This window comes from Pristiophorus japonicus, unplaced genomic scaffold (assembly GCF_044704955.1).
Source record: "Pristiophorus japonicus isolate sPriJap1 unplaced genomic scaffold, sPriJap1.hap1 HAP1_SCAFFOLD_52, whole genome shotgun sequence".
NCBI lineage: Eukaryota > Metazoa > Chordata > Chondrichthyes > Pristiophoridae > Pristiophorus > Pristiophorus japonicus.
In genome coordinates this window covers 1,345,890-1,369,920 of record NW_027254426.1, presented here as the reverse complement: position 1 = coordinate 1,369,920, position 24,031 = coordinate 1,345,890, and the positions used below count along the sequence as shown (strand labels likewise).

Genomic DNA, 24,031 nt, shown 5'->3' with positions numbered 1-24,031 from the left:
TTTTGCCTTCTCACCCTGCTGCACCCGCACCGACTGGCCTTTTGTATGCCTGACGACGCTGCCGCTCTGCCGTGTCGACTTCCCCCCGGCTGCTCCCGGCCTTTTGGTCCTTTTGCAATTATCCCGACACTGCTGCTCCGCCCGCTCGACATCCCACTGGCGACAAAGTGACACTTGTTACAGAGTCTGAAACCTCACTGTGAGACACACACTGTACACAGGGACATTTGTTACATAGACTCGACAAGATTTTGCATTATTTTGCAATGCATAACGCCCAATTATCGTCCATTTTAACGTTGAAATGAAGTGTAATGACTCTATGTTGTCAATTTTGCAACAAAATGTAAAGTAACGGCCATTTGTTGATAACATATCTCCGAGCGTTAATTTCAAATATTCAAACGCTGTGAAAAAATTATTACCACCCACCCACTTTATGGGATGGAATCACCTGAATGGGCGAAATTAGCGCCAATAATTTGGCCCAGCGCTACATCTGGCATGACATTAACAGTGAGCTTCAATAAACACGCCCGCCAACCTTTTTTGTTTTAAACATCAATTTTGACGAAAGTATTGCCCAGGACGTAGCCCAGCTTCATTTTCACTACCTCATACAAATCTCGGCCAAATATTGCTCGCCCAAAACAGCGCTCTGAAAATGTGGAAGTGTTCTGACCAAATACAGTGGTGTGGACGGCACTTTTTCATCTCACATGGCGCTTCATTGAAAAGGCTGCTTCAACGTCGCTGGCAGTTTGGATTGAAGCTGGAGTTATTCTGAGGTGAAGTCACCATCTGGATGACATTGTCCGCACCCTGCACGATTGGGTCAAACTGCGGTTGGCTTTTAGACCAGAAATGAATTTCTTCTGACCAATCTGCATTACACTTTTATTTCAATGGGGCCAGCCATTGACGTTCTGTTAACTATGCACATGCTGCAGAGTGCAAACGGCACTACGTCTGTTGCACAGAATTTTGTGTCCAATGTACGATATGCCAGATTCAATAGAAGGTCCAGATGGCACACGCGCCACCCTAACATCTAGAAGCGCTGTTACATCAACGTTTCCAAGGAGACCTGCCTTCACAGACTGTGCTTCCACAAAGTGGTGCTCACAGAAATCTGGCAGCTCATCAGGCCAAATCTGCAGCCTGCCAGCACCTTCAGGACGTCATGACCATCGAGGTCAAGTTCACCGCTGCCGTGTTGTTTTACGCGTCCGGCATCTTTTAGGCCTCCCTGGTCGACATTTGGTCTTTGTCTCACCATGCCACATAATGCTGCGTTGGACAGTTCACGGAGGCCGCCTACCTGTGTAGAATTGAATCAATCACCCTCCCGTTGACCACGGAGGCCCAGACAAACATCGCTGCAGAATTCCACAGCATTGCTAAGTTCCCAAAGATGCAGGGCGCAATGCGGGCGCCTTCTCAGGACCCACAGCTTTTTCGCAAATGAAAATAGATTTCACACCCTGAAGTTCCAACCAGTTGACGAACACAAACAGTTCATTATTGTGGTGCATGCCAAATATCCGTGGCAGCTTCGAGGAGTCTCAAATCCTACGTGAGAGCGCTGGTACTGACATGTTCACACGTCATCCACAAGTCCAATGTTGGACGCTTGATGACAAACGGTGTGTACTTGCGAACTGGCTGATGACACCCTGCGTGACACCCACAAGAGACAGAGAAGCGGTAAAATGACAGGCACAGAGACACACACAATGTGGTCCAGAAAACAAGTTGTGTGGTCAAGCAGCGGCTTATATGAGTGCACCATCAGGAGTGGAGCTGCACGACAACCCTGATCAGGTAGTTAAAGTTGTAGTCGGAATGCTGCACAATCTGGCGATCAGGAGGGTGCAAGGAGTGCCAGATGTGACTTATGGTGCACATGAGGAGAGAGATGAAGAGGAGGACGAGGGGCTGGACGCTGAACTCGGGCCGGACACTCAGGCTAACTATTAGAACATGCCCGCCGCTCCCTTCAGAACGCACGAAAGGGCGCATGGTGAGTACATAGCTGCAGGACTGTTAACGTCAGCAACTCATAATTGCCTGAAGGAACGTTGCGGTGATTGACAAAGCTGACACACTGCTGTGTATGTGTGCATCTCAGACATCAATGCTGGGCATCAAGTTGGTGCTGGTTAAAATTTAGGATAATTGGAGTTAAGTTTATTCGTAACCTTTAGTGCAAAGTAATCACCAGTGTTTAATGGTGCAGCTCTCTGAGGCAATGCAAAACAAGGTTATGTTCAATAAGAAAGACATTTAACACAAGCTTTGTTGTGAAATTATAAGTATCATTGGCAACAACTGCTGAACCCACCCTGATGGGGATATAACAGACCCATCACCTGCGGACATGCAACTCCCTTTCCATCCACCCTCCTCTTCTCAGAATCAGGGGAAGTCATAACGGGGAACAAAGAAATAGCAGACCAATTGAACAAGTACTTTGGTTCGGTATTCACTAAGGAGGACACAAACAAACTTTCGGATATAAAATGGGTCAGAGGGTCCAGTAAGAAGGATTAACTGAGGAAAATCCTTATTAGTCGGGAAATTGTGTTGGGGAAATTGATGGAATTGAAGACCGATCGATCCCTAGGGCCTGATGGTCTGCATCCCAGAGTAGTTCGGAGTTGGCCTTGGAAATAGCAGATGCATTGACAGTCATTTTCCAACATTCCATAGACTCTGGATCAGTTCCTATGGAGTGGAGGGTAGCCACTGTAACACCACCTTTTAAAAAAGGAAGGAGAGAGAAAACAGGTAATTATAGACCGGTATCGGTGGTGGGTAAAATGATGGAATCAATTATTAAGGATGTCATATCAGCTTTTTTGGAATGAGGTGACATGATGTGCCCAAGTCAGCATGGATTTGTGAAAGGGAAATCATGCTTGACAAACCTTCTTGATTTTTTTGAGGATGTTCACAGTAGAGTGCACAAGAGTATACCAGTTGAGGTGGTGTTTCTGGAATTTCAGAAGGCTTTCGACAATGTTCCATACAAGAAGTTAATGTGCAACGTTGAAGCACATGGGATTGGGGTAGTGTACTGGCTTGGATGGAGAAATGGATGGCGGACAGGAAGCAAAGTGTAGGAGTAAAAGGGTACTTTTTAGAATGGCAGGCAGCGGCAAGTGGTGTACCGCAGGGACCACTGCTGGGGCCCCAGCTGTTTACACTGTACATTAATAATTTAGACGAGGGGATTAAATGTACTATCTCCAAATTTGAGGATGAAACTAAGTTGGGTGGCAGTGTGAGCTGCGAAGAGGATTCTATGAGGCTGCAGATTGACTTGGACATGTTCGATGAGTGGGCAAATTCATGGCAGATGAAGTCGTACGTGGATAAATGTGAGGTTATCCACTTTGATGGGAAAAACAGAGAGACAGACAATTATCTGAATGGTGACAGATTAGGAAAAGGGGAGGTGCAACGAGACCTGGGTGTCATGGTAGATCAGTCATTGAAGGTTGGCATGCTGGGACAGCAGGCGGTTAAGAAAGCAAATGATATGTTGGCCTTCATACAGAGGGGATTTGAATGCGGAGGCAGGGAAGTGTTACTGCAGTTGTACAGGGCCTTGGTGAGGCCACACCTGGAGTGTTGTGTACAGTTTTGGTCTCCTAACTTGAGGAAGGACATTCTTGCTGTTGAGGGAGTGCAGCGAATGTTCACCAGACTGATTCCCGGGATGGCGGGCTGACATATCAAGAAAGATTGGATTCACTGTGATTTTATTCACTGGAGTTCAGAAGAATAAGAGGGGATCTCCTAGAATCGTGTAAATTCTGACGGGTTAAGACAGGTTAGATGCAGGCAGAATGTTGCCGATGTTGGAGAAGTCCAGAACCAGGGTTCACAGCATAAGGATAAGGCGTAGGTCATTTAGGACCGAGATGAGGAGAAACACCTTCAACCAGAGAGTGGTGAACCTGTGGAATTCTCTACCACAGAACGTTGTTGAGGCCAATTCACTAAATATATACAAAAATGAGTTAGATGTAGTCCTTACTACTCGGGGGAAATCAACGCGAATGGCGAGAATGCAGGAATGGGGTACTGAAATTGCATGTTCAGTGATGAAGTCATTGAATGGTGGTGCAGGCTCGAAGGGTCGAATGACAAACTCCTGCACCTAATTTCTATCTTTCAAGTTTCTCCCCATCTCTACCCCTTTCTCTCATCGCTCCAAGCCGCCTTGTCGAGGAGCACCTTCGGCGATGCCCCATTTGGAGGGATGAAGGAAGAGCCGATGATTACAAGAGTACAGGAGCAGAGGGTAACGATGTGGGAACATTCTCGTATCCAGAAGCAGGATCTTTCTGCTGACGTTCAAGTGTCATTGGGACTGGGAGGGGTGCCGAAAGTTGGGGTGGAGTGTAGCGCTCCGGGACCAGTGTGAGGACTGTGCCAGCAATGTTCCTGGCTGTCGTCTCCAGGGCCTCGGCCATCCATGGAACGTACTCATTGATGGTGCTGGAGACTCTGGCCAGAAGTTGGGATATGCCTCCAATGCACCTTGCAGCTGGTCACCGATGTCTACAGTCATCCTGGACAACTGTACCATCTCTCCGCTCTCATCTGATGGTCATGGACGAGACCTGCAACGTGTACGAAAGCTGGGCGCGGTCGCTGCCTGCCTGCGGACAAACGGGGTGCATTGTAGCGACGTTCTTTGTGTCCGGTACCTCCACACTGGAGTTGGGAGTTGTTGGAGGAACACCAGATGTCCTTGGAGGAGAATGTCTTGTCGATCATGGCGATGCAGGTTCCTGGAAGTGCAAATCCCATCCATCCACAAGAGACCATGCAGATAGACTGGCGAGAATGGGTCATCCTCCACACAAGATGTAGGTTCATCCACCGAGTCAGGGCCCACGTACACAGCTTCTGGCCTCTGTGGGATTGGCCATCAACAGTTTGCATTGCAACGATTCTCACTCGGCCTGCATTATTTGTGGGACGTTGTTAGAAACCAACGCTCATATATTATTGCTCGGATATGAGTGCGTGTGGCATCAATTCAATTTAGATCATGCAATGGTGTATTCTTGGCTCACGTCCCATCACTTCAGGCTCTGCAGATGCCTGCATTGCTCTCCGGCTGTTCCTCCCCACTGGTATGATCACCCCCGCCTCCGTGTCAGTGATGTCGCTGGTGACTGGTGGCCCCCCCCCCCATCAGTTGGCCGCTCCGCGGACTTCATCATCGATAGCTTCTTCTGTAACATGCAACAGAACAACATGTCAGGAGGTCGTTGCGTGCTACATTTCCTCATCTCCCAGCTCACTGCCCTCACCAACGTGAGTTTCCTTAGCATACTGGCTTGACTCCTCCACTCAGCTATGACCTTTTTGAGTGGCGGAGCAGGCTCGAGGGACTAGATGGCCTAATCCTGTTACTAATTCTTATTCTCTTATGTTCTCACTCCATTATCGTCGCGGAATTCTTGCAAAGATCTGGCTGGTAACGGCTAACTCTTTTGCCCAATGTGCTGTAACCAATAAGGAAATTAAGGGCTATGGGGAGAGGGCGGGTAAGTGGAGCTGTGTCCATGGCCAGATTAACTATGATCTTATTGAATGGCGGAGCAGGCTCGAGGGGCTAGATGGCCTACTCCTGTTCCTAATTCTTATGTTCTTACGTTCTTATATTATTGCTGGGTCATGTCACAGAGACTGATACAACACATAACCGACAGATGTAATCATGATTTTTATCAGAATGATCATTTTTTACCTAAAGACGCACACCGTGACCGCAGGATTTGGGTACAACATTCCCAATAGTAGGACGATCTCACATGTGATACTCACTGATAACTCTTACAAAACCAACTCATAACTATATAAGTGATTGTAAGTAAACGTGATACTTACTCTTGCGGATTCCACAAGGTCGGTTGCTTGCGGCATTGATTGGCTTCATGCTACACGTTGGTGGCCACCGAGACCACCACTCTATCTTGCTCCATATCCTCATGTAGACCTTTGCGGCTGGATTCCCACCACCGTCCATGTGTCAAATCACCCCAGCGTGACTCGACCCGCTGCAGGACGGAAGCTTTGCCTCGTCCGAGAACCTCCTTGCTCTCTTTGATTCTCCAATGTCCTCATCTCCCAGCTTACTGCTCTCACCAGCGTGAGTTTCCACAGCGTGCTGGCTTGACTCCTCCACTCAGCCATAACCTTGCTGATTGGCGGAGCAGGCTCGAGGGGCTAGATGGCCTATTCCTGTTCCTAATTCTTATGTTCTTATGTTCTGCCTCCATTATAGTCGCATAATGCTTACAAAGATCTGGCCGGTAACGGCTACCTCTTTTGCCCAATGTGCTGCAAAGCTCGAATCTCTCCCTCCTTCCTCCCAAAGCCATGACACCCCAACCACACACGCCTCTACTCAATCGCAACACGCTCACTGTTTTGGTCCTCTTCTGCGCAATTCATAATGAGCACTGAGCTCCTGAATCGTGGGAATCGAGAGTTGCCATGCCAGTGCTAAGGATGGCGACAGTCTACAGCAGAAGATGAGAGAGATTTAACGTTAACGCTCATATGGTATCAGTCACGGTAACGCCTGTTTTCAAAAAAGCAGACGGTTAAAAACCTTTTGTACACCTTTAACGCCCTTTTTACCGCTGAATTAACGTATAAAGCCCAGATTTCGCCCATTGGAAACAAAATGGAAACTGAGGTAGCATTTTTCAAAACCTTATCGCCGAGCGTTGCGTTACTTTAGCCATGTGCTTGACGCCGGGACAAAATATTGCAGCCCGACCACTTTGTTTGGACAGATTGGGCAAAATCAAAGCCCATAATATCGCCCGAGCGTTACTTTCCACAACAATTTAACGCTCAGGTTCACTATTAACGCCGGGCCACTTTTGTAGTTCATAAAGAGCACATTTGGGGAAAGTAATGTTCAGGAGATCGACGGCATTCAGTTTCCCCCACCTCGCACACATCCTGCCCACAACATCGCTTGCCCAAAAAAACGCCCACAAAGGGTGTAACATTTCTGAACCAACGCCAACGGTGTGGTTGGATTTTACAATCACAGCTCTTCCATTCAAAAGGCTGCCTGAACTTCAGCGGAGTTTGCTTTGACTCTGGAGTTCTACTCAGTTGACGTGAACATCGCAAAAGACATATTTTCAGAGTCTGGACTGATGGTGGTTACGTTTACTCAGCAGTGTTTAACGGTGAAGATATGTGAGGCAAAGTGCTTCAAGGTTACGTGCAAGAAAATAGATTGTGTAATAACACTGGTCTGAAATCATAATTATCACTTGCAATAACACCCAACCACAGGCCAGAATCCACTTGTTCCACGATTGACAGCAAACAAATTATCAACCTCTCTTGCAACACAGAATATGAAGGGAAATGCGGAGGGGGGTCACCAGCCCCCATACAATACATCAAATTGCATACAACCAGATGCAGATATAATACAGCCATCACCTACTGAAATGCAGCTTACTTTCCTCCCGCCCCAAGAACCTTCATCTCACTAAGTCGAGCCCTTCCCTTCCTCGCTCCACGATGGGTGACCGAGGAGCTCCACAGGCGGTTCCTCATTGGGGGAATGAAGGCAGATGCAGTCGTTGTACGGGTCCGGGAGTGGATACATTCCGAGGGGCAACATTCTCTGATGCATCTTGGTCCTGGCTCTGTCCGTCATTTGCAGTGGGGGTGCAGAAATTAGGGGCGGAGACAGAGAAGGTGAGAGAGAGAGAGACAGAGAGAAAGAGAGAGAGAGAGAGAGAGGGAAAGAGAGAGGGGCAGAAAGAGAGAGAGAAATAGAGAGGGAGAAGGCAAAAAAAAGGAAAGAAGGCGAGAGAGAGAGCGAAAGAGAAGGCGTGAGAGAGTGAGAGAGAGAGAAGGTGAGAGAGAGCGAGAGAGAGAGAAGGCGAGAGAGATGTTCGTGGCTATCGCATCCTGGATCTCCACCTTCTGAATTGGTAATTGTGGCCAGCTGTCGGGCCATCACTCCCAATGCTTCGATGAGCTGGTCACCAATGTTTACAGTCCTCCTGGACAACTGTACCTTCTCGTCACTGTAAGTTGCTACTCGTGGGACAGACTTGGCGCGTCCACGAGGCCTCCACAATGTCGGTGCCGTCCTGGGGACAAATGGGGCACCTTGCGGTGAGGAGTTTGGGCAAGGTATCTTCAGAGTGGAGGCGGGCAGGACGGGAGGACCATTAGCTGGCCTTGAGCTTCTGGCCCGTGGCGATACATGTTCCTTGATATGTGCCCTCTTCTCCATGGAGAACAGATTCAGCGGATTGACGGGTGACAATCGGGGCTCCTCGGCACCAGATATATTCGAATTGTCCTAAGACTCATGCCCCTCCTGGGGCCGCGTTGCTGGCTGAGCTAGAATTCACAAATGAGTTTCGGAGAGGAGAAAGGGGGTGCTCGGCTCACAACATGAGTCCAGTGCTACGCACAGCGTATACACGTGAAAACACCACCGCACTCAAAGTCATCACGGGTATCGCATTTCATGACCACCAACGCTTTGGCATTGCAATAAATTTCTTCCGTCCATCATTATTTCGATGAAAATTTGAGAAACCATTGATCACATGTGATTGTCCGGATATGAGTGGGTTTGGCCTCCATTGAATTCACATCACGCAATATCGAAACCTTTTCTCACTTCAGGATCAGCAAATGCATCCGTGGCTGTTTGTGGCTGCTTTCGCACGAGTGCGAGCACATGCCTCTCCATCTCAGTGATGTCCCTGGTGGCTGGTGGCCCCCCACACCCGTTAACCCCGCCACAGACCTCATCAACGAGAGCCCCTTCAGTAAAAGTTGACTGGACGACAAAGCAAGAGAACATTGCATGATATCATTGATAGGTCCTGTCACAGAGACTGATACAACACATAACCAATCAGGATTATTTTGATAATTATCATTCGCTACCTGATGAATCACACCGTGACTGCAGGCTTTGAGGAAAACATTCCCGGAAAAGTGAAAGAATTTATTTGATAGAAATATTGAAACATAGAAACACAGAAACATAGAAAGTAGGTGCAGGAGGAGGCCACTCAGCCCTCGAGCCAGCACCGCCATTCAGTCAGTTCATGGCTGAACATTGCAACTTCAGTACCCCATTCCTGCTTTCTCGCCATACCCCTTGATCCCCCTAGTAGCCAGGTCTATATCTAACTCCTTTTTCAATATATTTCATGAATTGTCCTCAACAACGTTCTGTTGTAGAAAATTCCATAGGTTCACCGCTCTCTGGGTAAAGATATTTTTCCTCATCTAGGAACGAAATGGCTTACCCCTTATCCTTAGACTGTGACCCTTGGTTCTGGACTTCCCCAACATCGCGAACATTCTTCCTGCATCTAACCTGTCCAATCCCGTCAGAATTTGAAACATTTCTACGTGATCCCCTCTCATTCTTCTGAACTCCAGTGAATACAAGCCCAGTTGATCGGTCAGTCCCGCCATCGCGGGAATCAGTCTGGTGCACCTTCGCTGCACTCCCTCAATAGCAAGAATGTCCTTCCTCAAGCTAGGAGACCAGAACTGCACACAATACTCGGAGTGAGGCCTCATCGAGGCCCTTTACAACTGAAGTAACACCTCCCTGCTCCTGTACTTAAATCCCCTCGCCATGAAGGCCAACATGCCATTTGCTTTCTTCACCGCCTGCTGTACCTGCATGCCAACGTTCAATGACTGATATACCATGACACCCAGGTCTAGTTGCACCTCCCATTTTCCTAATCTGTCACCATTCTGATAATAGTCTGTCTCTCTGTTTTTACCACCAAAGTGGATAACCTCACATTTATCCACGTTAAACCTCATCTGCCATGCATTTGCCCACTCACCTAAAGTATCCAAGTCACTCTGCAGGCTCGTCGCATCCTCCTCCCCTGATGAGGGTGACGCCTGGCTGTTACAAATCCAATTCAATAAATGCATAATTAAATCGAATTCAATTTGCAATTTAATCTTGTACATCCCACGAGGTCGTTCCATCGTTTGTGGCAATGGTTGCGCTCACAAACCTTGTTGGTTGCCAGTGACACCAACTGTGCTATTTAATCCATAGCCTTTGGGGGGGACTTCCCATTCCCACCCTGAGTCAAATCACCCTAGCGTAACTGGACCGCCTGCAAAAGCGAGGCATTTGCCTCGTCCAGAACCACCTGGCTCTTTTGCGCCTCCAATGTGTTCCTCTCCCAACTCACTGCTCTCTCTAGCATCAGAGTCCAAAGCGTGCTGTGATGCATCCTCCTGGCTCTCTATTGTAGGCCAATTTGAGACAAAAATGAGACTGCTAATTTTTCTTTCCCTTCTTGCTGTGAAGCTCCAAACAGTCCCTCCCTCCTCCCAAATTACTCACATACACACAGACACGCCTTCAGTGCCTCAGAGCACCTTGTCTCCCGAACTCCTGTTCTGTTCATGTCAGGATGACCATTGACTTACAGAACCGCAGGAACCTAGCGTTGCCATGCCGTTGTGTAGGACGGCCAATCTTTATGCAGAAGGACAAAAACATTTGAATTCGCCGGCTGTCACGCACATTTTCTAAAATGGAAACTAGTTTTTTTTGAGAATGGACGAGAAGCCGGCGATCTGAAAACACTTTGTTAACGCCCACGCCTGCAATAACGCACATTTTTGGGTGTTAAGCACAAAAGTGGAGATTCTAAGGACATTGAGAATCGGCGAGTATCCCGCGATCTGAAAACACTTTGTCAACGCCCACGCTGGAAATAATGCCCATTTTGGGTGTTAAGCACAAATGGAGTAATAAGGACTTTGAGAAGAGGCGAGTATCCCACCATCTGAAAACACTCTGTTAACGCCCACGCCGTAAATTACGCCTATTTACGCCTACCGAAAGGATCGAACACATGATTCGAGTTGTTCCATCGGGAAATGAGCAGAAATATAAGGAATAATAATCACGTGAACTTTCAACTACTGCGATATTAATTGGACAGAAGAGGTGGGGAAGAGGATGAGGGAATGGAGTTCCCACGATGCGTAAATGAATCCTTTCAAACCCAATCGATAAGGAGACCAAAAAGGAAGGGTTCGCTATTGGATTTCTTAATACAGAATAAAGCAGAGAAGATACTGTAACTAAAAGTTGCGATACATCTATCCAATAATAAAATAATATGCTGTCAGGTGATAATTGAAATGGACATAAGTATGACGAAGACTATTTAATTGACTGGAGAAAAGTTGGTTTTGCGAATAGAACATGGGGAAATAAAATGACCAACAATATTGGAAAAACATGACAAAAATAGAAAAGGGAAACATTTGAAACGGTGTGCAGCAGAATTCGGGAAAATAGATATTCTGCCAAAAATAAGAACAAACTGAACACTAATGATGAATAAAGATATACAGAATAAAATTAGTTTAAGTGTAGATGCACGCACTAATTCCATGGGCAGCATAGTCAGCATGATCAGCGAGAATAAGGAGAGAGTAGGAATGAAGTCAAAAACTATTAGAAAGGCAGAGATTAACTGTGACCTTAAATTATCAAGGAACAAAGAAGAAAATAGTAAAATGTTTTACAGGTACATCAATTAAAAAGGAAGGCTGGAATAGGAATATAACCAGAGAAGACTGGACAGCATAATACCACAGGCAGCGATAGAGAGATGGCAGAAATATAAAATACTTGCTTTGCTTCGTTATTTATCAGGACAACAGAGCAGGTGAACATGATATTAGACGATGAGATTAACAAGGAGTTAATGGCATTTAAAATAAAAAGTGGAGAGCTATTAAATAAACTAAGCAAACTCAAAGAGAATAAAACCCGGACGGATTACATCTGCACAATTTGAACCAATTTAAAGTAGAGATCGCAGAGGCACTATTACATACATTTCGTTATGATGTGATTGGGATTACAGAGACGTGGCTCCAGGATGATCAGGGCTTGGAACTCAACATCCAGGCGTAATCAACATTCAGGAAGGAAAGAATCAATGAAATGGAGGTGGGTTAGCATTGCTGGTTAAGGAGGAGATTAATGCAATAGTTAGGAAGGACATTAGCTTGGATGATGTGGAATCTATATGGGTAGAGCTACAGAAAACCAAAGGGCAAAACACGTTTGTGGGAATTGTGTACAGACCTCCAAACAGTAGTAGTGATGTTGGGGAGGGCATCAAACAGGAAATTATGGGTGCATGCAATAAAGGTGCAGCAGTTATAATGGGTGACTTTAATATGCACATAGATTGGGCTTACCAAACGGGAAGCAATACGGTGGAGGAGGAATTCCTGGAGTGCATAAGGGATGGTTTTTTATACCAATATGTCGAAGAACCAACTCGGGGGGAGGCCATCTTAGACTGCGTGTTGTGTAATGAGAGAGGATTGTTGAGCAATCCCGTTGTGCGAGGCCCCTTGGGGAAGATTGACCATAATATGGTGGAATTCTGTTTCAGGATGGAGAATGAAACAGTTAATTCGGAGACCATGGTCCAGAACTTAAAGAAGGGTAACTTTGAAGGTATGAGGCGTGAATTGGCTAGGATAGATTGGCGAATGATACGTTAGAGGTTGACTGTGGATGGGCAATGGCAGACATTTAGAGATCGCATGGATGAACAAATTGTACATTCCTGTCTGGCGTAAAAATAAAAAAGGGAAGGTGGCTCAACCGTGGCTTCAAGGGAAATCAGGGATAGTATTAAATCCAAGGAAGTGGCATATATATTGGCCAGAAATAGCAGCGAACCCGGGGACTGGGAGAAATTTAGAACTCAGCAGAGGAGAACAAAGGTTTTGATTAGGGCAGGGAAAATGGAGTACGAGATGAAGCTTGCAGGGAACATTAAGACGTATTGCAAAATTTTCTATCGATATGTAAAGAGAAAAAGGTTAATAAAGACAAACGTAGGTCCCCTGCAGTCAGAATCAGGGGAAGTCATAACGTGGAACAAAGAAATGGCGGACTAATTGAACAAGTACTTTGGTTCGGTATTCACAAAGGAGGAAACAAACAACCTTCCGGATATAAAAGGGGAAGGAGGGTCGAGTAAGGAGGAGGAACTGAGGGAAATCCTTATTAGTCGGGAAATTGTGTTGGGAAATTTTTGTGATTGAAGGCCGATAAATCCCCAGGGCCTGATGGACTACATCCCTGAGTATTAAGGAGGGTGGCCTTGAAATAGCGAATGCATTGACAGTCATTTTCCAACATTCCATTGTCTCTGGATCCGTTCCTATGGAGTGGAGGGTAGCCAATGTAACCCCACTCTTTAAAAAAGGAGGCAGAGAGATAACAGGGAATTATAGCCCGGTCAGCCTGACAACGGTAGTGGGTAAAATGATGGAATCAATTATTAAGGATTTCATAGCAGTGCATTTGGAAAGAGGTGACATGATAGGACCAAGTCAGCATGGATTTCTGAAAGGGAAATCACGCTTGATAAATCATCTGGAATTTTTTGAAAATGTTTCCAGTAGAGTGGACCAGGGAGAAACAGTTGATGTGGTATATTTGGACTTTCAGAAGGTTTTCAACAAAGTTCCACACAAGAGATTAATGTACAAAGTTAAAGCACATGGGATTGGGTGTACTGTGCTGACATGGATTGAGAACTGGTTGTCAGACAGGAAGCAAAGAGTAGGAGTAAATGGGGACTTTTCAGATTGGCAGGCAGTGACTAGTGGGGTACCGCAAGGTTCTGCGCTGGGGCCCCAGCTGTTTACACTGTACATTAATGATTTAGACGAGGGGATTAAATGTATTATCTCCAAATTTGCGGATGACACTAAGTTGGGTGGCAGTGTGAGCAGCGAGGAGGATGCGATGAGAATGCAGATTGATTTGGATAGGTTAGGTAAGTGGGCAAATGCATGGCAGATGAAGTATAATGCGGATAATTGTGAGGTTATCCGCTTTGGTGATAAAAACAGAGAGACAGACTATTATCTGAATGGTGACAGATTAGGAAAAGGGGAGGTGCAACGAGACCTGGGTGTCATGGTACATCAGTCATTGAAGGTTGGCATGCAGGTACAGCAGGCGGTTAAGAAAGCAAATGGCATGTTGGCCATTCATAGCGAGGGGATTTGAGCACAGGGGCAGGGAGGTGTTGCTACAGTTGTACAGGGCCTTGGGGAGGCCACACATGGAGTATTGTGTACAGTTTTGGTCTCCTAACCTAAGGAAGAACATTCTTGCTATTGAGGAGTGCAGTGAAGGTTCACCAGACTGATTTCCGGGATTGCGGGATTGACCAATCAAAAAAGACTGGATCAACTGGGCTTGTATTCACTGGATTTCAGAAGAATGAGAGGGGACCTCATAGAAACCTTTAAAATTCTGAGGGGGTTAGAGAGGTTAGATGCAGAAAGAATGTACCCAGTGTTGGGGAAGTCCAGAACCAGGGGACACAGTTTAAGGAGAAGGGGTAAGCCATTTAGGGCCGAGATGAGGAGGAACTTCTTCACCCAGAGAGTGATGAACCTGTGGAGTTCTCTACCACAGAAAGTTGTTGCGGCCAATTCAATAAATATATTCAAAAAGTAGTTCGATGAAGTCCTTACTAATTGGGGCGATCAAGGGGTTTGGCGAGAAAGCAGGAATGGGGTACTGAAGTTGCACGTTCAGCCATGAACTCATTGAATGGCGGTGCAGGCTAGAAGGGCCGAATGGTCTACTCCTGCAGCTATTTTCTATGTTTCTATGTTTCGATGTTAGTGTAACGTGTACAGCCAGTACACAGCCAGAAAGCTAAAGTAATACCCATATTTAAGAAAGGAGATAGAACATGCCCAGTACACTGTCGAACAGACAGCTTAACGTCGGTGATTGGAAAAATAATGGCACACCGACTAAAGGTGAAAATAGAACATATTGGCCATGGGGGATTCAACATAATGCTGCTGGATTTAAAGAACTGCATTAGCTTCCCTCGCGTTCACGTGACTTTAGAATTCGATTTCAATTAACTTGAAATTGCTAAAACAAATTAGGCATTCGATGCGCTAGTTGGAGGAAAACTATATCCTCTGGAGTGGAATCCAGAACAATAGGCTCCACCCTAAAATTACAGGTAGGATATTCACAGAGAATACAGATACAGATAGGAGTGGGCTTTATCCCACTGGGAATCGGATATCGACACAGTGAGGGCAGAGGTGTGTCTGACTGGTACCCGAATAAAGGTACACACATGCCAGCTTTCTGTCCGACTGGGCCGCGAATACATAAACAGGCACGACAGAGGTCTGTCAGATTACGACCCGAATAAAATATACATAGATGACTGGAAGAGGAGACAGAGTGTACTGTAACAAAATTTGCAGATGCCACAAAGATTAGTGGGAAAGCGGGTTGTGTGGAGGACATAGAGAGGCTGCAAAGAGATTGAGATAGGTTTTGCGAATTATCTAAGGTTTGGCAGATGCACTCAATGTCTGGAAAATGTGAGGTCACCCAACTCGGAAAAAAAACAGTAAAATGGGAATATTATTTGAACGGGGAGAAATTACAACATGCTGCGGTGCGGAGGGACCTGGGGGTCCTTGTGCATTAATCCCAAAAATTTAGTTTGCACGTGCAGCAGGTAATCGGGAAGGCGAATGAAATGTTGGCCTTCATTGCGAGAGGGATAGAGCACAAAAGCAGGGACGTCCTGCTGCAACTGTATAGGGTTTTGGTGATGCCGCACCTGGAGTACTGCATGCTGTTTTGGTTACCTTACTAAAGGAAGGATTACCAGCTTTGGAGGGGGTACAGAGACGATTCACTCGGCTGATTCCAGAGATGAGGGGGTTACTTTATGATGATTGATTGAGTAGACTGGGTCTTTACGCGCTGGTTTTCAGAAGGATGAGAGATGATCTTATCGAAACATTTAAAATAATGAAAGGGATAGAAAAGATAGAGGCAGAGAGGTTGTTTACACTGGTCGGGGAGACTAGAACTCGGGGGCACAGACTCAAAATACGGGGGACCCAATTTAAAACTGAGTTGAGCAGGAATTTCTTCTCCCAGAGCGTTGTGAATCTGTGGAATTCTCTTCCCAAGGAAGCAGATGAGGCTAGCTCATTGAATGTATTCAAATCACAGAGAGATAGATTTTTAACCAATAAGGTATTTAAGGGTTATGGGGAGTGGGCCGGAAAGAGGAACTGATTCCACGGCCAGATCGGCCATGATCTTGTTGAACGGCGGAGCAGGCTCGAGGGGCTAAATGGCCTACTCCTGTTCCTAATTCATATGTTCTTATGTTCTTATGTTGATATTTCAGTGGTAACCACTTTGTGGAAGCGCAGTTTCTGAAGGCAGGTGTGCAAGGTAAGTCTATGTAAGACCTCTTCTCCCTGTCAGTGTGAAGTGTGCATGGTCTGGACCTCCTCCTCAGTCTGACACGTCATACATTGCACCTCTGCTCATTCAGTTTCTCAATTTCTGATATAGTGCGAAGCATACTCACCAGCACAGACTGGATGGGCCGAATAGCCTGATTCTCTGCTCTATGTTCTCTATAATATAACCCACTGAACTAGAGCTCAAACCTGCCTGCCTACCTATTGTCGAGCCTCTCACTCTGGAAGATGCAATGTATCTCTGCAGTAAATAGCTACAGTGACCCTTTACAGAAGAGGTCAGAGAGAATGCTCGTGGCACTTTCCCAAAAGACCATGTGGGAATTTTCAATCAGAAATATTGCCGTGTCCTACACACATTGCTTTCCCCGTCGCTGGGTGTGTGATCAGATCACCAGCCACTACTGGTGTAATTCAATGGATGAATTATGTTGCTAAATATTACATTCCTGGACTGCAAACACTGGGACCCGCCTGTGGGCTGCGCTCAGTCGTTCTATTTATTAATTAATTGTACAATTGAGGTAACCGGATATTTTACCGTGCTCTTCAACTGCTCTCTGAACTTGGACTGGGTCACCCCGTAAATAAATGTGTTTGCACAACAACTTAAATTCCGCAGTATAAATCCGACCTGTGTAAATTGATATAAAGAATCATTGTAATCACTGGGATTTATTCCTGTAATGCTATAATAAAAGAAATCTATAACAATTATCAGCCACAGCAGTATGAAGCTGCCGGATATGGTGAAGAGTAAAATCACAGACTTTCTCCTGCTCTCCATCTCTGGGTCGCTGCTTTTCTCCCCCTTGCTCTCACCCCTCAGACCCCTCCGGACTCGACTGGCCACTAAAAGGTGTCTGACTGTTAGAGCGTTGAGCAACAAAATTACAGCGAATGGGAGCAGTGGGGTTAAAATCGTTTCAAACAAGTCAAATCCCACCATCCGGGCTCAGTAAAATAGGCAATGATTAAGGAACAGTCCCACGGAACATTGTCGATTATATATCCAGGTTCAACTGTAAAGTAGTATGGAACGTTTTTTGAACAGAGCAGAATGCAGCTTGTGGCCAGAACTACAGCCGCAGTTCTCCCGGTGCAATATTTGGCTTTCAGCTTCTGCCAACAAATGGCCACAAATCGATCAAAGGTTAATGTAACGGTGAACCAGACAGAACAGTCAGCGGCTGCACGAGACAGGAGATATAAAACAGTACACACAGGGGTGATATGCAGGAAAGATCCCCGGAAATAATACCATCCGATCTGCCGCAGTATGACGTCAGTGATGACAAACAGTAGATCCGCCTCTGCCATGGCGAGCAGGTAGCGAGTGGTGCAGGTGGACAGCCCGCACTTTCCCCGGGACAGGATCACAATCGCCACTAAATTCACTGTAATAAAGAGAAGGGAAAAGAGACGGTCAATTATTGGTCACTCATTCTTAGTGACTGAGCCCAGACAGTTCGGCCTGTGATTTAGCACAAAAACGGTCGGCTGGACGCCGGGTCAGGGGTTAACATGTAAAGTATATCACCCCAATCTTGAATATTGTGTACAGTTTTGGTATCCTAACTTGAGGAAGTACACTCTTGCTATTGCAACGAAGGTTCACCAGACTGATTCCCGGGATGACGGACTGACATATCAAGAAGGACTGGATCAACTGGGCTTGTATTCACTGGAATGCAGAAGAATAAAAGGGGATCTGCTGGAAAAGTTTGAAATTCTGACGGGACTGGATTGGTTAGATGCAGGAAGAATGTTCCCGATGTTGGGGAAGTCCAGAACACGAGGTCACAGTCGAAGAATAATGGGTAAGCCATTTAGGATTGAAATGAGGAGAAACTTCTTCACTCAGAGAGTGGTGAACCTGTGGAATTCTCCACCACAGAAAGGCCAATTCACGAAATGTATTCAAAAAGGAGTTAGATGTAGTCCTTACTATGAGGGGATCAAGGGGTATGGCGAGAACGCAGTAATGGGGTACTGAAGTTGCATGTTCAGCCATGAACTCATTGAATAGCAGTGCACGCTCAAAGCGTCGAATGGCCTGTTCATGCACCTATTTTCTATGTTTCCATGTTCCATAACCTAACCTACCTCCAACCCACTGCTTCCGAGTTTAGCAGCGACGGGGCACTGGGAAGGAAGCCGAGCAATCCCAGCGGGCCGGATTGCAGTATAAATATATTAATGCAGATAGCAGCTTCTGGTTTAAACTATTTTACGGATTTAACTTATTTTACGGGTTTAACTGTGGTTGGCTGTGTTTACCAGGCCTCGGGATACCCGGCAGCTAAAGTGAGCCGAGGACAGCTTCGGGGACAATGTCAGTGCCTTCACGGACATGGTTGTGGGCCAGGAGATCCAGGTGTGCCTTCCCTAAGCCCCACACGCTCTCCCTCTCTCGTCGTCTGTTTAAACTACTCCCATACAAACGGTTGAAAATCTGATAAATTACAGAGAAAGCTAAAAACACTCAGTATGTCAGGCAGCATCAGTGGAGAGAGAAACAGAGTTAACGTTTCAGGTGATAATGTTTTTTCAATAATGGCATACATGAGCAATGAACAGTTTTAACGCAATGTTAGAGGCACAGTAAATTGTGGTAGGTGGAGGAAAGATCAAAGTTGAAGGCCTTTGATGGGATGGTGGGCATGAGTGATTCAAAGAAAAAGGGATGATGGTGTAAGACAAATGGGACAAGGAAAGAAACAGGAAATGAGTCCAGAGAAGATGTAACTGGATAGAGCAGGATTGCGGAGTGTGACGAGAGGGGGCTGGGGGAAGCAAGATTAATCTGGCAATTATCAGAAGGGTCCCATGGCCCGGCAATGTGGTGGAGAAAGGTCAGCCGACCCCAGGGCTGCGGACCAGCCCACCTGTCATATACCGAGTGGCGATCCCAAGCACCAGCACACACCACCTCTCCTCCCAGTGTCTCGACTGAAGACATCCTTCATTACCAGCACATGCCTTCTGAGGAGCGGTAGTATTTATCTGAAAAGTTTAAGCTCAGTTTTATTGCCGGGTTGCAATAAATGCATAATCGAAATATCTGGTGCTGATCCCCATTGAGTTATGAAGGGGAACATCTTAGAGTGTCGAAGGTAGAGATATGAGACTGGGAGTGGGATGTAGAAATGAAGGGTCAAGTGACCGGGGGAGTGTGAGACAGAGGGAGAGAGAGAGACAAGTTTCCAGACACAATGGAGAAGGTCAGGAATGTAATCACACAATCTCTATTTAATCCTCCCTAATCTGCAGGAGACAGCATCGTGAACAACGAATACAGTGTACTACATTGGAGGAAATACAAGTCTATTACTGTTTCAGATTTAAGGCCTTGGACGATGGAAAGAATGAGGTGAAATGGCATGTGTTGCATCTCCTAGTTTTTGCAGAGGAAGGTCCGGTGGTTGGGGAGAACTGTTGGTGCGATTCACGAAAAGTCCACATTGTCATGGAGGGGCCGATCCATTGGGAATGTTGAAAGGGGATGTGTTTGGTGGTGGGAATAAGAAGGAAGGGACAGCAATGGCGGAGGATGAACTCTTGAATGTGGGGGTTGGTTGAGACTAAGGTGACGACAAGGGGATCCGATCATAGTTCTAGCAGGGAGGATCAGGTGCGATGAAAGTAAGGCAGCAAATTGTATTGACACTGCGGTGTGCCTTTTCCACCACAGTGGTGGGGAATCCTCGGCTGTGGATAAATGCGGGAAATTGGATTGAGGACCCTGTCCATAGAAACATAGAAACATAGAATATAGATGCAGGACTAGGCCATTGGGCCCTTCGAGCCTGCATCACCATTCAATAACATCATGGCTGATCATTCTCCCTGAACACCTGTCCTGCTTTCCCTCCAGACGCCTTGATCCCTTTAACGTAAGGGCCATACCCAACTCCCTCTTAAATGTATCCTATGAACTGCATCAACAACTCTCTGCGGGAGGGAATTTCTCAGGTTAAAAGCGCTCTGAGTGAAGAGCTTTCTCCTCATCTTGGTCCTAAATGGCTTACCCCTGATCCTTAGACTATGTCAGCTAGTTCTGGACTTCCCCAACATCAGGAACATTCTTCAACTATGTCCCCTAGTTGTAGATTCCGCAATGAGGGGAAACAGCTTCTTTGCATCTACACTGTCGAGCCACCTCAGCATCCTATACGTTTCAATAACATCACCGCACATTCTTCTAAACTCCAACGAATATATGCACAACCTGCTCAACCTTTCCTCATAAGTGAACAGATTCATTTCAGGGACCAGCCTGGTGAACCTTCTCTGAACAGAGCATGGTCACTGCAGGAAGAGAATCAACCAGAGAGTGTGGTTGACCGGGGAACCGACCCACTACTGTAGCCTCTCAGCCCGAGTTATTGACTCAAAGGTTCGCTGTCTCCATGACTCTGCTTCGCCCCTCCTCTCCTACCCACTCCACGCTAGGTTACAGGCACACAGAATCAGGACCACAGAGGATGGGTATCCTCAGCTCAGAAAAAGGAACACATGTTGTAAGCACTGATGTGGGATGTGGCATTATTGGAACAGATGAAACGCAGGCAGCGTCATTTGTAGACTATAATAGAGTCCGTCCAGCAAGCTGGGTGAGAGGTCATATAATCAAGGTAGCTCTCAGAGTCGACCGCTTTATGGTAGACATTGGTAGAGAGCCAATCTTGCGAAATGGACTTCGAGATGTTGCGGAAGGGAAGGGAGTGATAGACGAAGCATGTGAAGGAGAGAGTGTGTCGCAAATTTTAAGCAAGGTTGATCACATAATTATTATTATAATGATTATTTTGAATAATAATATTTATAATAATTAATATTATTATTAATAATAATAACAATAACTTTTATTTATATCGCACGTTTAACCTAGTTAAACGTCCCAAGGCGCTTCAAAGCAGTTTTAACAGGACAACTCAGATACATATGACACCAAGACAAAAAAGAAGAAATTAAGGCATATGACCAAAAGCTTGCTAAAAGGGTTGATTTTAAGGAGCGTCTTTAAGATGGAAAGATGGTTAGAGAAGCTTTGAGGTTCAGGGAGGGATTCCAGAGTTAAGGGCCCAACCAGCTGAAGGTAAGGCCATCGATGGTTCAGCAGTATAATGAGGGATGTTCGAGAGGGCAGCATTTGAAGAGCGGAGATATCTGAGGGGTTGTGAGGCTGCCAAAGATTACAGAGGTAGGGAGCTGCAAAACCATGGAGAGATGTGTAAATATTGATGAGAATTTTCAAAATCGTGGCGTTCTTTAACCGGGAGCCAATGTCGTTCAGTAAACATAGGCATGAGGTGAGGGGTGGTCATTACCTTGTGCGAGTGAGGACTTTTTCTAGGTCATGGCTAGAAAAAGAAATTGCGCGACCACAGTCATCAATGTACTTAAAAATATGTGAAGGAGGGGATAGGAGTAGAATTGGAACAACGAAGATTCCCTGAATCGCACGAAAAGGCAGCATAGCGAGGAACCATTCGAGCTCCCATACCGGCATCATTGGAGTGTGGAGATAGAACATTGTTCAGACCAGAGGTCCAGCACTTGTACTTTCAGCAAGAGCAGTGCACTGGGGTCAGGATCACGATCAGTAACCTGCAAGGGTTTTCATTCACAGCCCAAAGCTGGTGAGGGTGAGAGGCAAGTGAATTAAATTGCAAATGGGACATTCAGAATGTATCAGCGGGTGTAGGCGCAGGGAAACTCGCCATCCGCTGCAAGTTTCAGTAGAGCTCCGATTTACTGGGCTATACACTGTCCAATGTGGACCATTTTCCATACCTCGGGAGCCTACTGTCAAAAAGGGCAGACTTTGATGGCAAAGTCCAACACTGTCTCCAGTGTGTCAGTGCAGCCTTCGGACGCCTGAGGAAGGAAGTATTGAAGACCAGGATCTCAAATCCTGGTTCAAGCTCATGGTCTACAGTGCAGTAGTGATACCCACCCTCCTAGATGCTTCAGAGACATGGAATATTTACAGCAGTCACCTCAAATCACTGGAGAATTACCAACCCTGCCTCCGCAATTTCCTGCAAATTAATTGTCCGGTGTGGCGCACTAGCATCAGTGTACTCGGTGAGGCCAACATCCCCAGCATCGAAGCATTAACCACAGTCAATCAGCTCCGTTGGGCGGGCCACATCGTCGGCATGCCTGACATGAGAATCAAAAAGCAAACGCTCAACTCAGTGATTCTTTATTGCTAGCGAGCCACAGGTGGGTCGAGGAAACGTACCATGACACACTCAATGCCTCCTTGAAAAAATGCAACGTCCCCACCCACACCTGGCAATCCCTGCCCAAGTCAGCCCAAATTGGAGGAAAAGCATCCGCACGGCGCAGAGCACCTCGAGTAATAACGCCCAGAGCAAACTGAATCCAAGCATAGATAGCGGAATGAGGGCGCAGCAACCCAGGCACCCCAAACTCCGTCTGCTCCACCTGTGTCAGAGAATGAAAGTCATGCATTGGACTCTTCAGCCCTCTGGGAACTAATTTTCAGTGTGGAATCGAGTGTTCTTCGATTCCGAGTGTACGCCTCAGAAGCGAAAGCACAAGAAATAGTGAACCACACTGAGTACATCCGACAGTGACAGAAACTCCCATTAATACATGGTTACGGGGTACCGTGTTCCACACCGGTTAGTGTCCCACGCTCAGTATATCCTACAGTGATACATACGTGCAGTAATACATGTTCACTGGTGTAGAGTGTTCCACACCGGTTAGTGACCCACACTCAATATATGCCACAGTGACAGACACTCCGAGTAATACATGTTCACTGGGGCACGGTGATCCACAACGTTTAATGACCCACACTCAGTATATCCTACAGTGACACACACTCTTAGTAATACATGGTCACTGGGGTACGGTGTTCCACACCGGTTAGTGAACGAGACTCAGTATATCCTACAGTGACACACACTCCCAGTAGTGCATGGTCACTCGATCACGGTGTTTCACACTGGTTAGTGACACACACTCAGTACATCTTACAGTGACAGACATTCCCTGTAATACATGGTCACTGGGGTATCATGATCCACGCCCGGTAGTGACTCACATTCAGTAAAACCTACAGTGACGGACACTCCAACAAATACCTTCTCTCAGATTGTTGCGCTCAGTAAGGAATGTTTCAAAAGTACACAAAATTCCACTAAAGACAATAGCTTGATAATAATATCAGCCTGTTAGTTACACACACACGTTTATGTTTAGATGGAACAATTGAATCAAACCGCAGTGGTTATTCAGGCCATTTGACTGAACGGAATGATATCACCAATCAGGTGTCTATACCAGTGACCACTAGTCCAGGATGTAACATTCTCAGTCACAGAGCAAAACCAGAGACCAGCTCACACACAGATATGCTCAACTTCAATGGTTATAGTCACTTACCAGGAACACCAATGACGGCAATGAATGTATAGCATATTTTCTTGGCATGTTGAATTGGAAGCATTTTCTATGTGAAACGATGTGCCCCTTCGTGCTGCAGGTAATCTCCCTGATTTATACTCTGAGACGTAGAATTCCTGTGCCTTTAAGTTATGCCCTGCGGTCACTCCACGGGAACATTGAGGTTGCAACATCGAACAAAACA

General features: G+C 46.2%; 1 pseudogene; it reads right to left on the bottom strand.

Moving 5' to 3' along the window:
* Positions 1–4,610: 4,610 nt before the first annotated feature.
* LOC139253840 (probable G-protein coupled receptor 139) lies at positions 4,611–23,890 on the bottom strand (annotated as a pseudogene).
* Positions 23,891–24,031: the final 141 nt, after the last annotated feature.